Below are 16031 nucleotides of genomic sequence, written 5' to 3'. Positions count from 1 at the left end.
GCATTGTAGCAAACCAAAAAAGAAATTTTAAGCGCAGCAGAGTAACCAGCTCACATACCTGTTAGCTCAGGTGAGTTTAAAAGGCTGCTGTTGATAACAAGGGCATTTGCTAAATAGATGGTGTGTGTGCAACAATATACTGAAAGGTCAATTATATTGTGCAGCTTATCTCACCACCTGTAGTTATTTAGGTGAAAGCTCCAAAATGCTTGCCTAATATGTCTGTTTATCCAAAAGGAAGTATAGAGGGAGAGCTAGATAGATAGCATTGCATTACATTACATTACATGGCAATGCAATGCACAGTTGCTGAAGTTGAACCAAAATGAGCTTGTCATCTGGCTTCTGCAACTTTTAACATGAAAAATCCAATGAGGAGAAGAAAAGCAAAGCCAAAGAGTCCATCCCAAAATCCGACAAACAAGCAAAATGAACAAAAAGCATTGAATTCAATTCTTTCTGATTTTAGAAACTGCATTAAAGAAGGGGTGCACCGGTCCTGGAGATACTGCAATACCAGGTCAATGCGTGGAGTGGACAGAGCAAGCTCTTTTTCCATCTCCCTGTTCTAAAAATCCATTTAATATATGGTCCCCAGATAGGGGACGTATCAGATATTAAACTGATAAGAACAGATACTACACTTGATCTTAGCCAAAAGGCCGAGAAGCGATAACCAGAATTGGTTTCCGACTACGGTGCCACCCAAGGATTCTGAAAAGTCCATTTGTGGAGATGGCCACCTGGACTCCCGTTAAGAAGACATGCTGTCAACCTCTAGATCCCTCACATGCCTGCACTTTTCGGCTTGCTGCTGCTGCAATCCACGCGTTTTAGATCTGCATAACTCCACCTCTTTTAGCACAGTACCCTCAACCCCCGGCTGTTCCCACCCGCCTCAACACCGTTGGAAGGGAGGAGAACCAATTAAGGCGGGGGGGGGGGGTGGAACGAGCAGCTGTCTACCCTTAGCAGGAGGGTTGCTGATTAATTACCTCTCCTGCTGCTGCTGCTGCTGGCTGTCCAGCAGCAGACTGAAGGTGGCTGCTGCTGTGCGCAGGTATATAAAGGCTCAGAGCCTATTATGACACGCGCAGCCAGCGTTCCATTGCCACATTCCGTCTACTGCAGGCGGGATACCTGGATGGCTGAATGTCACTGAGAAGCTCACAGAGACCGCCATAAGCAACAGTTTAAAAGAATGCCACAGACTAATCAACCAAACTTTTTGGGTTGGTTTCTCTTTTATAGTCTGCAGGCATTAAATGAAAGAAGTCAGTGTTCCAGCAGAGGGAGACAACGTTTCAGAAAAGGCATTGTAGCAAACCAAAAAAGAAATTTTAAGCGCAGCAGAGTAACCAGCTCACATACCTGTTAGCTCAGGTGAGTTTAAAAGGCTGCTGTTGATAACAAGGGCATTTGCTAAATAGATGGTGTGTGTGCAACAATATACTGAAAGGTCAATTATATTGTGCAGCTTATCTCACCACCTGTAGTTATTTAGGTGAAAGCTCCAAAATGCTTGCCTAATATGTCTGTTTATCCAAAAGGAAGTATAGAGGGAGAGCTAGATAGATAGCATTGCATTACATTACATTACATTACATGGCAATGCAATGCACAGTTGCTGAAGTTGAACCAAAATGAGCTTGTCATCTGGCTTCTGCAACTTTTAACATGAAAAATCCAATGAGGAGAAGAAAAGCAAAGCCAAAGAGTCCATCCCAAAATCCGACAAACAAGCAAAATGAACAAAAAGCATTGAATTCAATTCTTTCTGATTTTAGAAACTGCATTAAAGAAGGGGTGCACCGGTCCTGGAGATACTGCAATACCAGGTCAATGCGTGGAGTGGACAGAGCAAGCTCTTTTTCCATCTCCCTGTTCTAAAAATCCATTTAATATATGGTCCCCAGATAGGGGACGTATCAGATATTAAACTGATAAGAACAGATACTACACTTGATCTTAGCCAAAAGGCCGAGAAGCGATAACCAGAATTGGTTTCCGACTACGGTGCCACCCAAGGATTCTGAAAAGTCCATTTGTGGAGATGGCCACCTGGACTCCCGTTAAGAAGACATGCTGTCAACCTCTAGATCCCTCACATGCCTGCACTTTTCGGCTTGCTGCTGCTGCAATCCACGCGTTTTAGATCTGCATAACTCCACCTCTTTTAGCACAGTACCCTCAACCCCCGGCTGTTCCCACCCGCCTCAACACCGTTGGAAGGGAGGAGAACCAATTAAGGCGGGGGGGGGGGGGGGGTGGAACGAGCAGCTGTCTACCCTTAGCAGGAGGGTTGCTGATTAATTACCTCTCCTGCTGCTGCTGCTGGCTGTCCAGCAGCAGACTGAAGGTGGCTGCTGCTGTGCGCAGGTATATAAAGGCTCAGAGCCTATTATGACACGCGCAGCCAGCGTTCCATTGCCACATTCCGTCTACTGCAGGCGGGATACCTGGATGGCTGAATGTCACTGAGAAGCTCACAGAGACCGCCATAAGCAACAGTTTAAAAGAATGCCACAGACTAATCAACCAAACTTTTTGGGTTGGTTTCTCTTTTATAGTCTGCAGGCATTAAATGAAAGAAGTCAGTGTTCCAGCAGAGGGAGACAACGTTTCAGAAAAGGCATTGTAGCAAACCAAAAAAGAAATTTTAAGCGCAGCAGAGTAACCAGCTCACATACCTGTTAGCTCAGGTGAGTTTAAAAGGCTGCTGTTGATAACAAGGGCATTTGCTAAATAGATGGTGTGTGTGCAACAATATACTGAAAGGTCAATTATATTGTGCAGCTTATCTCACCACCTGTAGTTATTTAGGTGAAAGCTCCAAAATGCTTGCCTAATATGTCTGTTTATCCAAAAGGAAGTATAGAGGGAGAGCTAGATAGATAGCATTGCATTACATTACATTACATGGCAATGCAATGCACAGTTGCTGAAGTTGAACCAAAATGAGCTTGTCATCTGGCTTCTGCAACTTTTAACATGAAAAATCCAATGAGGAGAAGAAAAGCAAAGCCAAAGAGTCCATCCCAAAATCCGACAAACAAGCAAAATGAACAAAAAGCATTGAATTCAATTCTTTCTGATTTTAGAAACTGCATTAAAGAAGGGGTGCACCGGTCCTGGAGATACTGCAATACCAGGTCAATGCGTGGAGTGGACAGAGCAAGCTCTTTTTCCATCTCCCTGTTCTAAAAATCCATTTAATATATGGTCCCCAGATAGGGGACGTATCAGATATTAAACTGATAAGAACAGATACTACACTTGATCTTAGCCAAAAGGCCGAGAAGCGATAACCAGAATTGGTTTCCGACTACGGTGCCACCCAAGGATTCTGAAAAGTCCATTTGTGGAGATGGCCACCTGGACTCCCGTTAAGAAGACATGCTGTCAACCTCTAGATCCCTCACATGCCTGCACTTTTCGGCTTGCTGCTGCTGCAATCCACGCGTTTTAGATCTGCATAACTCCACCTCTTTTAGCACAGTACCCTCAACCCCCGGCTGTTCCCACCCGCCTCAACACCGTTGGAAGGGAGGAGAACCAATTAAGGCGGGGGGGGGGGGGGTGGAACGAGCAGCTGTCTACCCTTAGCAGGAGGGTTGCTGATTAATTACCTCTCCTGCTGCTGCTGCTGCTGGCTGTCCAGCAGCAGACTGAAGGTGGCTGCTGCTGTGCGCAGGTATATAAAGGCTCAGAGCCTATTATGACACGCGCAGCCAGCGTTCCATTGCCACATTCCGTCTACTGCAGGCGGGATACCTGGATGGCTGAATGTCACTGAGAAGCTCACAGAGACCGCCATAAGCAACAGTTTAAAAGAATGCCACAGACTAATCAACCGAACTTTTTGGGTTGGTTTCTCTTTTATAGTCTGCAGGCATTAAATGAAAGAAGTCAGTGTTCCAGCAGAGGGAGACAACGTTTCAGAAAAGGCATTGTAGCAAACCAAAAAAGAAATTTTAAGCGCAGCAGAGTAACCAGCTCACATACCTGTTAGCTCAGGTGAGTTTAAAAGGCTGCTGTTGATAACAAGGGCATTTGCTAAATAGATGGTGTGTGTGCAACAATATACTGAAAGGTCAATTATATTGTGCAGCTTATCTCACCACCTGTAGTTATTTAGGTGAAAGCTCCAAAATGCTTGCCTAATATGTCTGTTTATCCAAAAGGAAGTATAGAGGGAGAGCTAGATAGATAGCATTGCATTACATTACATTACATGGCAATGCAATGCACAGTTGCTGAAGTTGAACCAAAATGAGCTTGTCATCTGGCTTCTGCAACTTTTAACATGAAAAATCCAATGAGGAGAAGAAAAGCAAAGCCAAAGAGTCCATCCCAAAATCCGACAAACAAGCAAAATGAACAAAAAGCATTGAATTCAATTCTTTCTGATTTTAGAAATTGCATTAAAGAAGGGGTGCACCGGTCCTGGAGATACTGCAATACCAGGTCAATGCGTGGAGTGGACAGAGCAAGCTCTTTTTCCATCTCCCTGTTCTAAAAATCCATTTAATATATGGTCCCCAGATAGGGGACGTATCAGATATTAAACTGATAAGAACAGATACTACACTTGATCTTAGCCAAAAGGCCGAGAAGCGATAACCAGAATTGGTTTCCGACTACGGTGCCACCCAAGGATTCTGAAAAGTCCATTTGTGGAGATGGCCACCTGGACTCCCGTTAAGAAGACATGCTGTCAACCTCTAGATCCCTCACATGCCTGCACTTTTCGACTTGCTGCTGCTGCAATCCACGCGTTTTAGATCTGCATAACTCCACCTTTTAGCACAGTACCCTCAACCCCCGGCTGTTCCCACCCGCCTCAACACCGTTGGAAGGGAGGAGAACCAATTAAGGCGGGGGGGGGGTGGAACGAGCAGCTGTCTACCCTTAGCAGGAGGGTTGCTGATTAATTACCTCTCCTGCTGCTGCTGCTGCTGGCTGTCCAGCAGCAGACTGAAGGTGGCTGCTGCTGTGCGCAGGTATATAAAGGCTCAGAGCCTATTATGACACGTGCAGCCAGCGTTCCATTGCCACATTCCGTCTACTGCAGGCGGGATACCTGGATGGCTGAATGTCACTGAGAAGCTCACAGAGACCGCCATAAGCAACAGTTTAAAAGAATGCCACAGACTAATCAACCAAACTTTTTGGGTTGGTTTCTCTTTTATAGTCTGCAGGCATTAAATGAAAGAAGTCAGTGTTCCAGCAGAGGGAGACAACGTTTCAGAAAAGGCATTGTAGCAAACCAAAAAAGAAATTTTAAGCGCAGCAGAGTAACTGTTAGCTCAGGTGAGTTTAAAAGGCTGCTGTTGATAACAAGGGCATTTGCTAAATAGATGGTGTGTGTGCAACAATATACTGAAAGGTCAATTATATTGTGCAGCTTATCTCACCACCTGTAGTTATTTAGGTGAAAGCTCCAAAATGCTTGCCTAATATGTCTGTTTATCCAAAAGGAAGTATAGAGGGAGAGCTAGATAGATAGCATTGCATTACATTACATTACATGGCAATGCAATGCACAGTTCCTGAAGTTGAACCAAAATGAGCTTGTCATCTGGCTTCTGCAACTTTTAACATGAAAAATCCAATGAGGAGAAGAAAAGCAAAGCCAAAGAGTCCATCCCAAAATCCGACAAACAAGCAAAATGAACAAAAAGCATTGAATTCAATTCTTTCTGATTTTAGAAACTGCATTAAAGAAGGGGTGCACCGGTCCTGGAGATACTGCAATACCAGGTCAATGCGTGGAGTGGACAGAGCAAGCTCTTTTTCCATCTCCCTGTTCTAAAAATCCATTTAATATATGGTCCCCAGATAGGGGACGTATCAGATATTAAACTGATAAGAACAGATACTACACTTGATCTTAGCCAAAAGGCCGAGAAGCGATAACCAGAATTGGTTTCCGACTACGGTGCCACCCAAGGATTCTGAAAAGTCCATTTGTTGAGATGGCCACCTGGACTCCCGTTAAGAAGACATGCTGTCAACCTCTAGATCCCTCACATGCCTGCACTTTTCGGCTTGCTGCTGCTGCAATCCACGCGTTTTAGATCTGCATAACTCCACCTCTTTTAGCACAGTACCCTCAACCCCCGGCTGTTCCCACCCGCCTCAACACCGTTGGAAGGGAGGAGAACCAATTAAGGCGGGGGGGGGGGGGGTGGAACGAGCAGCTGTCTACCCTTAGCAGGAGGGTTGCTGATTAATTACCTCTCCTGCTGCTGCTGCTGCTGGCTGTCCAGCAGCAGACTGAAGGTGGCTGCTGCTGTGCGCAGGTATATAAAGGCTCAGAGCCTATTATGACACGCGCAGCCAGCGTTCCATTGCCACATTCCGTCTACTGCAGGCGGGATACCTGGATGGCTGAATGTCACTGAGAAGCTCACAGAGACCGCCATAAGCAACATTTTAAAAGAATGCCACAGACTAATCAACCAAACTTTTTGGGTTGGTTTCTCTTTTATAGTCTGCAGGCATTAAATGAAAGAAGTCAGTGTTCCAGCAGAGGGAGACAACGTTTCAGAAAAGGCATTGTAGCAAACCAAAAAAGAAATTTTAAGCGCAGCAGAGTAACCAGCTCACATACCTGTTAGCTCAGGTGAGTTTAAAAGGCTGCTGTTGATAACAAGGGCATTTGCTAAATAGATGGTGTGTGTGCAACAATATACTGAAAGGTCAATTATATTGTGCAGCTTATCTCACCACCTGTAGTTATTTAGGTGAAAGCTCCAAAATGCTTGCCTAATATGTCTGTTTATCCAAAAGGAAGTATAGAGGGAGAGCTAGATAGATAGCATTGCATTACATTACATTACATGGCAATGCAATGCACAGTTGCTGAAGTTGAACCAAAATGAGCTTGTCATCTGGCTTCTGCAACTTTTAACATGAAAAATCCAATGAGGAGAAGAAAAGCAAAGCCAAAGAGTCCATCCCAAAATCCGACAAACAAGCAAAATGAACAAAAAGCATTGAATTCAATTCTTTCTGATTTTAGAAACTGCATTAAAGAAGGGGTGCACCGGTCCTGGAGATACTGCAATACCAGGTCAATGCGTGGAGTGGACAGAGCAAGCTCTTTTTCCATCTCCCTGTTCTAAAAATCCATTTAATATATGGTCCCCAGATAGGGGACGTATCAGATATTAAACTGATAAGAACAGATACTACACTTGATCTTAGCCAAAAGGCCGAGAAGCGATAACCAGAATTGGTTTCCGACTACGGTGCCACCCAAGGATTCTGAAAAGTCCATTTGTTGAGATGGCCACCTGGACTCCCGTTAAGAAGACATGCTGTCAACCTCTAGATCCCTCACATGCCTGCACTTTTCGGCTTGCTGCTGCTGCAATCCACGCGTTTTAGATCTGCATAACTCCACCTCTTTTAGCACAGTACCCTCAACCCCCGGCTGTTCCCACCCGCCTCAACACCGTTGGAAGGGAGGAGAACCAATTAAGGCGGGGGGGGGGGGGGTGGAACGAGCAGCTGTCTACCCTTAGCAGGAGGGTTGCTGATTAATTACCTCTCCTGCTGCTGCTGCTGCTGGCTGTCCAGCAGCAGACTGAAGGTGGCTGCTGCTGTGCGCAGGTATATAAAGGCTCAGAGCCTATTATGACACGCGCAGCCAGCGTTCCATTGCCACATTCCGTCTACTGCAGGCGGGATACCTGGATGGCTGAATGTCACTGAGAAGCTCACAGAGACCGCCATAAGCAACATTTTAAAAGAATGCCACAGACTAATCAACCAAACTTTTTGGGTTGGTTTCTCTTTTATAGTCTGCAGGCATTAAATGAAAGAAGTCAGTGTTCCAGCAGAGGGAGACAACGTTTCAGAAAAGGCATTGTAGCAAACCAAAAAAGAAATTTTAAGCGCAGCAGAGTAACCAGCTCACATACCTGTTAGCTCAGGTGAGTTTAAAAGGCTGCTGTTGATAACAAGGGCATTTGCTAAATAGATGGTGTGTGTGCAACAATATACTGAAAGGTCAATTATATTGTGCAGCTTATCTCACCACCTGTAGTTATTTAGGTGAAAGCTCCAAAATGCTTGTCTAATATGTCTGTTTATCCAAAAGGAAGTATAGAGGGAGAGCTAGATAGATAGCATTGCATTACATTACATTACATGGCAATGCAATGCACAGTTGCTGAAGTTGAACCAAAATGAGCTTGTCATCTGGCTTCTGCAACTTTTAACATGAAAAATCCAATGAGGAGAAGAAAAGCAAAGCCAAAGAGTCCATCCCAAAATCCGACAAACAAGCAAAATGAACAAAAAGCATTGAATTCAATTCTTTCTGATTTTAGAAACTGCATTAAAGAAGGGGTGCACCGGTCCTGGAGATACTGCAATACCAGGTCAATGCGTGGAGTGGACAGAGCAAGCTCTTTTTCCATCTCCCTGTTCTAAAAATCCATTTAATATATGGTCCCCAGATAGGGGACGTATCAGATATTAAACTGATAAGAACAGATACTACACTTGATCTTAGCCAAAAGGCCGAGAAGCGATAACCAGAATTCGTTTCCGACTACGGTGCCACCCAAGGATTCTGAAAAGTCCATTTGTGGAGATGGCCACCTGGACTCCCGTTAAGAAGACATGCTGTCAACCTCTAGATCCCTCACATGCCTGCACTTTTCGGCTTGCTGCTGCTGCAATCCACGCGTTTTAGATCTGCATAACTCCACCTCTTTTAGCACAGTACCCTCAACCCCCGGCTGTTCCCACCCGCCTCAACACCGTTGGAAGGGAGGAGAACCAATTAAGGCGGGGGGGGTGGAACGAGCAGCTGTCTACCCTTAGCAGGAGGGTTGCTGATTAATTACCTCTCCTGCTGCTGCTGCTGCTGGCTGTCCAGCAGCAGACTGAAGGTGGCTGCTGCTGTGCGCAGGTATATAAAGGCTCAGAGCCTATTATGACACGCGCAGCCAGCGTTCCATTGCCACATTCCGTCTACTGCAGGCGGGATACCTGGATGGCTGAATGTCACTGAGAAGCTCACAGAGACCGCCATAAGCAACAGTTTACAAGAATGCCACAGACTAATCAACCAAACTTTTTGGGTTGGTTTCTCTTTTATAGTCTGCAGGCATTAAATGAAAGAAGTCAGTGTTCCAGCAGAGGGAGACAACGTTTCAGAAAAGGCATTGTAGCAAACCAAAAAAGAAATTTTAAGCGCAGCAGAGTAACCAGCTCACATACCTGTTAGCTCAGGTGAGTTTAAAAGGCTGCTGTTGATAACAAGGGCATTTGCTAAATAGATGGTGTGTGTGCAACAATATACTGAAAGGTCAATTATATTGTGCAGCTTATCTCACCACCTGTAGTTATTTAGGTGAAAGCTCCAAAATGCTTGCCTAATATGTCTGTTTATCCAAAAGGAAGTATAGAGGGAGAGCTAGATAGATAGCATTGCATTACATTACATTACATGGCAATGCAATGCACAGTTGCTGAAGTTGAACCAAAATGAGCTTGTCATCTGGCTTCTGCAACTTTTAACATGAAAAATCCAATGAGGAGAAGAAAAGCAAAGCCAAAGAGTCCATCCCAAAATCCGACAAACAAGCAAAATGAACAAAAAGCATTGAATTCAATTCTTTCTGATTTTAGAAACTGCATTAAAGAAGGGGTGCACCGGTCCTGGAGATACTGCAATACCAGGTCAATGCGTGGAGTGGACAGAGCAAGCTCTTTTTCCATCTCCCTGTTCTAAAAATCCATTTAATATATGGTCCCCAGATAGGGGACGTATCAGATATTAAACTGATAAGAACAGATACTACACTTGATCTTAGCCAAAAGGCCGAGAAGCGATAACCAGAATTGGTTTCCGACTACGGTGCCACCCAAGGATTCTGAAAAGTCCATTTGTGGAGATGGCCACCTGGACTCCCGTTAAGAAGACATGCTGTCAACCTCTAGATCCCTCACATGCCTGCACTTTTCGGCTTGCTGCTGCTGCAATCCACGCGTTTTAGATCTGCATAACTCCACCTCTTTTAGCACAGTACCCTCAACCCCCGGCTGTTCCCACCCGCCTCAACACCGTTGGAAGGGAGGAGAACCAATTAAGGCGGGGGGGGGGTGGAACGAGCAGCTGTCTACCCTTAGCAGGAGGGTTGCTGATTAATTACCTCTCCTGCTGCTGCTGCTGCTGGCTGTCCAGCAGCAGACTGAAGGTGGCTGCTGCTGTGCGCAGGTATATAAAGGCTCAGAGCCTATTATGACACGCGCAGCCAGCGTTCCATTGCCACATTCCGTCTACTGCAGGCGGGATACCTGGATGGCTGAATGTCACTGAGAAGCTCACAGAGACCGCCATAAGCAACAGTTTAAAAGAATGCCACAGACTAATCAACCAAACTTTTTGGGTTGGTTTCTCTTTTATAGTCTGCAGGCATTAAATGAAAGAAGTCAGTGTTCCAGCAGAGGGAGACAACGTTTCAGAAAAGGCATTGTAGCAAACCAAAAAAGAAATTTTAAGCGCAGCAGAGTAACCAGCTCACATACCTGTTAGCTCAGGTGAGTTTAAAAGGCTGCTGTTGATAACAAGGGCATTTGCTAAATAGATGGTGTGTGTGCAACAATATACTGAAAGGTCAATTATATTGTGCAGCTTATCTCACCACCTGTAGTTATTTAGGTGAAAGCTCCAAAATGCTTGTGTGACACCCCAGGGGTCTGGTTGCCACAGTGATAGAGATATTACGTCTGAGAGCAGGTGGGAGGTCCTTTGGTCAGGGATCCTGTGCATGCCACACCTCCTGCCTAGTCTTGGGAGGGGAAGGACTTCCCCTATATAAACCCGGGGCTGAGGCAGGGTGAGTGAGACAAGTGGAGTAGAGACAAGAAGCAGCATAGGAAACAGCAGAGTTACAAGGAGTCAGGGGCTGGCAGCTGCAGATCTCGCCCTGACTAAGAAGACTTCTTTCCGGACCCGGAGTCCGAGGCTGTGGGGACTAACTCCTACCCAGCAGCAGAATCCGTCAGGCAGGGGATTTCAGGTCCTCTGGCCCAGAAGCCCGAAGGCACGGTCACACGCGTGGGACCAGCACCGCCATCGTGGAGCGGAAGCCATTAGAAGGCCCCGAGTCACCGGCCATACGGGTGAGCACCACACGGTACACTCAGGGACGTGGGCTACTTACATCAGCTTCTAGCAAGGTAGCCAGAAGAGTACAGTCAGTTTGGGAGGCCTACAACTACGCCTGGCCAGGGGAGATCCCATCTGCTCAAGGACTGACCAGGCCCCGTTCGCTAGCAAGTACTCCGGGAGGGTCTATCGTTGTTACCAGTAAAGACCCTGAACTACACCGTACCGTCTCTGAGTGGTTCCTGCTACCCCCATCATCCACGTCGGCTGCCCTGAGGCCATACCCCTCCCGTTGGGGGTTATACTATCACGCTGCATAATCCTACCATCGGCCTCAGCGGTCTGCCCCGCAGCAGCAGCTCCCTGGCTGCACTCAACGGGTGGCGTAGTCATCAACTATTTACTACTAATAGACTGCCGTCTAGTTTGACTCCCTGGGCACGGACCGGGTCACCGCCACGAGACTACAACCCTCCACTGATCCGGCTCCGGGTAAGCTCCCGCGTGCGCAACGCAGCGCGACACAGGCCCAGGGGCGCGTCAACTTTGGCGTAGTCGGCAGGATTTCGTGCCCGCAACCACCGGGTACTGCGTGCCTGAAAAGCAAAGACTGTTCAAACTTACCAGTGGTGAAGATTCCCGCTATCCGTGGAGGTTTCCCGCCATCCGGCGCCATCTTCTACCTTCTTCCCGCCATCCGCGAAGTTTTCCCGCCATCCGGCGCCATCTTGAACCTTCTTCCCGCCATCCGTGGAGTTTTCCCGCCATTGGACGCCATCTTGAGGACGCCGCGCGGGAAGAAGAGGGGCGTGGACTCCGAAAGCGCGCGAGAACTGAAGCCCCGCCTCACGTCCGGACGTTGCGTAAGGTCCTGGAAGGAGCCCAGCAGACGCCGACGTCGCAGGAGCGCGACGGAAGGTCCTCAACCCTGACGATCCACTGCGGAGCCGCAGCCTACGGAAGAGGATCATCGCAAGGTAGGCCACGGTCCACTAGGGGGGAGGAAGATGTCGGATACGGAGGAGAGCTTCACTGCCTCAACCCCCGCCAGCGCTACCGCTGCTGCAGTTATGCCCTTCACCATGCCCTATATCCCGGGAGCAGCTTGGCTACCCCAGTACTCAGGGGAGTCACATACCCTGCATGACTTTAGAGAAAAGCTGGATAGCCTCTTCCAGGTGTACCCCCTCACAGAAGAGCAAAAAGTGAGCATCCTGGTGGCCCAACTAACCAGGGCAGCCAAAAGGGAAGTAAAATCCTGGCCACCTGGGAGGAAGACTGTCGCAGGGATACTAACCCGGCTGAAGGACACCTTTGATACCCGCACCTCAGCCGAGATTAAGCTTAGATTCTACGGGTGCAAGCAGCGAGCGCATGAGAGTATAAGGGACTATGCACTAAACCTACAAGAGGCCCTGAGGGCCATAAAGCAGACCGACCCCGATGGGGTGGGAAACGAGGACAGGCTGTTGACTGAACAATTTATAGAGGGTTTATATTGCAATGCCCACCGAACCCAGTTGCGGGCAATGGCCTTACAGGATCCCCATCTGGACTTTGCACAGTTCAAGGACAGAGCCATCCGGGTGCTCCGAGAACCGGCACCAGGTGGCGTTGTGACCCACAGACGCCCCACTACCACTTACTACCAGGAGGCGGCGCCCTTGTCAGCAGGGCCTGTGGGAGCTGATGCGCAGGCTTTGGACAATGACCCGGCTCCAGACCTACACCATCAGGTCCAAGAGCTAGCTAAGAGCGTTGCTGCGCTAACCCGAACTGTGCAGTCTTTACAGGCTTCCACCCCAGGGAAGATCCAGCTGGCATCCGGACCGGAGGACATCCCGTGGCGTCGACCAAGGAGGACCCCACCGGCCAGAGGAAGACCCAGTGACCGATACAGTGAGGACGGACGACCCATCTGCCGCCGCTGCAATCAACCCGGACATATGGCAAGGTACTGTTCTTTAAACGGGCACAACCTGGGGTAGAGGGCCAACCCCCAGGAAAAAGATCACCAGGCCCATCGAACTGGCGCGACAGATATGTGGGAGGACGTCCAGTCTTGCCTGTGGTACTGGATGGCATTCCCATGAGTGCCCTACTGGACACCGGGTCACAGGTCACCACCATCCCGTACGTGCTCTTCAAGCAGTACTGGAATGACTCGGATATTACCCGCTACCCTGACGACGACTTGAGTATCATCGCCAGCAATGGTCAGCCCGTGCCACAGATCGGATTTAAAGAGGTGACCATCAAAATTGGTAGAGTCGAACTGGCCGCACAGGGACTGATCATTGTAGATATTGACAAACATGAGAGTCACCCAAAAATAACTCTAGGAACTAATGTAATTGAAAATTGTCTTGCAGAGGTGATTTTCCTTTTACAGCAGGTTGCCAAGAATGCCAGCTCCGGCGAGCAGCGGGTGCTCCAGAAAGAGATCCGGGCACTGATGCAACGGCAACAAGTGGAACTCTCCGGCGGTGAGATTGGTAGCGTAAGAATGTGTGACCCTTTTCCTATTGCCATGCCCCCAAAAAGTGAAATGATGATTTGGTGCCGGGCAGCTATTGGTCTGAGAGGTAGAGATTACCAGGCAATGGTAGAACCAGTTTACTCAGACAGTAGGCCCACCATTTTGACAGCACGGGGGGTGGTCAATGTACGCCATGGGAGGGTGCCCGTTCGCATAATAAATATCGGGGAGAGGGAAGTGTACCTGCCCCGGTATGCCACGCTAGCCAAATTATATACCACTAATCAAAATTCTATACAATCTGTGGAACCCTTGCCTCCATCTCACCCGGAGGAAGGTAACGGCTCTAAGAAAGACATGGAGGACTGGTGTCAGCAACTACATCTGGGTACTGACTCCACTCCCTCACACCAGAAACAAGGAGTCTATCGGGTGGTTCAAGAGTATGAGAGAGTGTTTAGTAAACACCCGTTAGACTTCGGGCGAGTCAAGGGGGTAGAACACCGCATCCCCACGGGAGATCATCCTCCCATAAAAGAGAGGTATCGACCCGTACCCCCTGCACATTACCAACACGCCAAGGGGATGCTTAGAGACATGAAGGAGGCTGGGGTAATCCGGGATAGCTGTAGCCCCTGGGCAGCCCCACTAGTTTTAGTCAAAAAGAAAGACAACACCATGAGGATGTGTGTAGATTACCGGAAAATTAACCGTATCACACACAAGGATGCGTACCCCTTACCAAGGATAGAGGAGTCATTGGCTGCTTTAAGATCTGCTAACTTCTTCTCTACCTTGGATCTCACTAGTGGGTACTGGCAGGTTCCTGTAGCAGAGGCGGACCGGGAGAAGACCGCATTCACCACCCCGATGGGACTTAGCGAGTTCACCTGCATGCCGTTCGGACTCTGCAACGCCCCAGGAACCTTCCAACGATTAATGGAGTGCTGTCTAGGCCACAGAAACTTCGAGACGGTCCTGTTGTACTTGGATGATGTCATCGTATATTCCAAGACTTATGAGGACCACCTGAAACACCTGGCGGAGGTGTTCGAAGCTCTGGCGAGTTACGGCCTAAAGGTGAAACCCTCCAAGTGTCACCTCCTGAAACCAAAGGTGCAGTACCTGGGACACGTGGTGAGCGCTGACGGAGTGGCTCCCGACCCTGATAAGATCACCGCAATTAAGGGATGGCCAAGCCCCTCCAGCGTAAAAGAAGTGCGGCAGTTCCTCGGGTTGGTAGGCTACTACCGAAGGTTTATTCCCGGTTTCACCAAAAAGGCAGCACCTATGCAGGACCTCCTGATAGGCCAGTCCCGGAAGGCCAAGAACCAGAAGCCGCCCTTCAAATGGGAGGAGCTGGAAGAAGAGTCCTTCCCCCAGCTGAAGATGGCCCTCACGGGGGACGAAATCCTGGCGTACCCGGATTATAGTCAGCCCTTTATCCTCTACACCGACGCCAGTAACATCGGGCTAGGAGCTGTACTGTCCCAGATCCAGCAGGGGAAGGAACGAGTAATCGCCTACGCCAGCCGAAAACTGCGACCCACCGAAAGGAACCCCGAGAATTACAGCTCATTTAAGTTAGAGTTCCTGGCCGTAGTATGGGCAATCACTGAGCGCTTTAAGCATTACCTCGCTTCTTCCCGGTTCACCGTGTACACGGATAACAACCCGCTGACACACCTGGACACGGCAAGACTCGGTGCCCTGGAGCAGAGGTGGATGGCCCGTCTGTCCAACTACGATTTCACAATCAAATACCGGGCAGGGCGCTCCAATACCAACGCGGACGCCCTGTCCAGGATGCCCAACCTGCCGGACGGAGGAGAAGATCCGGAGGGACTGGAAGAAGTTGAACTCCCTGCGTTCCACCGTCATGGGACTATCCAGTATTCCCTTACCTCACTACAACTGGGCGGAAACGCAAGACAGCGACCCTGCCGTCCGACTGGTGAAGGAGATGCTGACTCGCCCGGAGGCTTGCCTTGAACCAGACGCTCCGGAGGAAGCCAAACAACTATGGGCAGAGAAGAGTCGACTGTTCCTTTACAAGGGGAAGTTGTGCCGCAGAATGGTTAACTCCCGGACGCATGAACTACTCTGGCAAGTAGTGGTGCCACGAAGAGACGCAGCCATGGTGATGGAGGCATACCACGACGGGGCTGGACACTTTGGATGGAAGAAGCTGGAGTTCCTGCTGCGCGAGCGGTTCCACTGGGTAGGCATGAGGGGAACCATCGAGAGGTGGTGCAGAGACTGTGGCCCGTGCAACCTGAGAAGGAAGGACCGCGCCAGCCAGAAGACTCCCCTGCAGTCCATCGTCACCCGGCAACCGTTGGAACTGGTAGCCTTGGATCATGTAAAACTGACCCCGAGCAGAAGTGGCTACGTCTACGCGTTAACCATCGTGGATCA

The 16031-nt window shown here is 48.7% G+C and overlaps 8 non-coding genes across 8 annotated transcripts; all 8 read right to left on the bottom strand.

Moving 5' to 3' along the window:
* Window positions 1-483: 483 nt before the first annotated feature.
* LOC141201344 (U2 spliceosomal RNA) lies at window positions 484-674 on the bottom strand. The gene has a single exon (XR_012272906.1). It is a non-coding gene; the product is annotated as a U2 spliceosomal RNA (small nuclear RNA).
* Window positions 675-1801: 1127 nt separating this feature from the next.
* On the bottom strand, window positions 1802-1992 carry LOC141201343 (U2 spliceosomal RNA). Its single transcript, XR_012272905.1, has one exon. It is a non-coding gene; the product is annotated as a U2 spliceosomal RNA (small nuclear RNA).
* A 1123-nt stretch (window positions 1993-3115) lies between these two features.
* On the bottom strand, window positions 3116-3306 carry LOC141201342 (U2 spliceosomal RNA). The gene has a single exon (XR_012272904.1). It is a non-coding gene; the product is annotated as a U2 spliceosomal RNA (small nuclear RNA).
* Window positions 3307-4430: 1124 nt separating this feature from the next.
* Window positions 4431-4621, bottom strand: LOC141201339 (U2 spliceosomal RNA). Its single transcript, XR_012272902.1, has one exon. It is a non-coding gene; the product is annotated as a U2 spliceosomal RNA (small nuclear RNA).
* A 1105-nt stretch (window positions 4622-5726) lies between these two features.
* On the bottom strand, window positions 5727-5917 carry LOC141201338 (U2 spliceosomal RNA). The gene has a single exon (XR_012272901.1). It is a non-coding gene; the product is annotated as a U2 spliceosomal RNA (small nuclear RNA).
* Window positions 5918-7041: 1124 nt separating this feature from the next.
* LOC141201337 (U2 spliceosomal RNA) lies at window positions 7042-7232 on the bottom strand. The gene has a single exon (XR_012272900.1). It is a non-coding gene; the product is annotated as a U2 spliceosomal RNA (small nuclear RNA).
* A 1124-nt stretch (window positions 7233-8356) lies between these two features.
* LOC141201336 (U2 spliceosomal RNA) lies at window positions 8357-8547 on the bottom strand. The gene has a single exon (XR_012272899.1). It is a non-coding gene; the product is annotated as a U2 spliceosomal RNA (small nuclear RNA).
* Window positions 8548-9665: 1118 nt separating this feature from the next.
* On the bottom strand, window positions 9666-9856 carry LOC141201335 (U2 spliceosomal RNA). The gene has a single exon (XR_012272898.1). It is a non-coding gene; the product is annotated as a U2 spliceosomal RNA (small nuclear RNA).
* Between the last annotated feature and the right edge of the window lie 6175 nt (window positions 9857-16031).

The sequence above is a fragment of the Phyllobates terribilis genome, unplaced genomic scaffold (genome assembly GCF_046119375.1).
Source record: "Phyllobates terribilis strain yellow unplaced genomic scaffold, ASM4611937v1 Scaffold_108__1_contigs__length_5656254, whole genome shotgun sequence".
Taxonomy (NCBI): domain Eukaryota; kingdom Metazoa; phylum Chordata; class Amphibia; order Anura; family Dendrobatidae; genus Phyllobates; species Phyllobates terribilis.
This window is presented reverse-complemented; position numbering and strand designations above follow the sequence as displayed.